Source organism: Cariama cristata, unplaced genomic scaffold, assembly GCF_000690535.1.
Source record: "Cariama cristata isolate BGI_N322 unplaced genomic scaffold, ASM69053v1 scaffold170, whole genome shotgun sequence".
NCBI lineage: Eukaryota > Metazoa > Chordata > Aves > Cariamiformes > Cariamidae > Cariama > Cariama cristata.
The window spans coordinates 60,725-60,938 of NW_009592784.1; the positions used below are offsets into that span (position 1 = coordinate 60,725).

General features: G+C 53.3%; 1 protein-coding gene across 1 annotated transcript in view; it reads left to right on the top strand.

Annotated features, from left to right (window-relative positions):
* MYBBP1A (MYB binding protein (P160) 1a) overlaps window positions 1-214 on the top strand; it is a gene marked incomplete at its 5' end in the record, with an annotated part of 61,939 nt that overhangs the window by 60,719 nt on the left and 1,006 nt on the right. The window lies entirely within an intron of this gene.

Below are 214 nucleotides of genomic sequence, written 5' to 3' on the forward strand. Positions count from 1 at the left end.
TTGGTGGAGGTGCTGAGAGGCAAGTGCTAACATCAGGTTGTCAGGATAGTGTTTTTCCACCCTGAAGAGACACAGCTTGAAAAACTCCCCAAAAAGCTTCACGTTGAAAACCAGGCCATGGAATTAGAGCCTGGTTCCTTTTCAGGACTCCCCGCTGGGGACTGAGCTGGCGCAGAGCCGCATAGACTGCGTGGTGGTGAAGTTGCTGACGGCC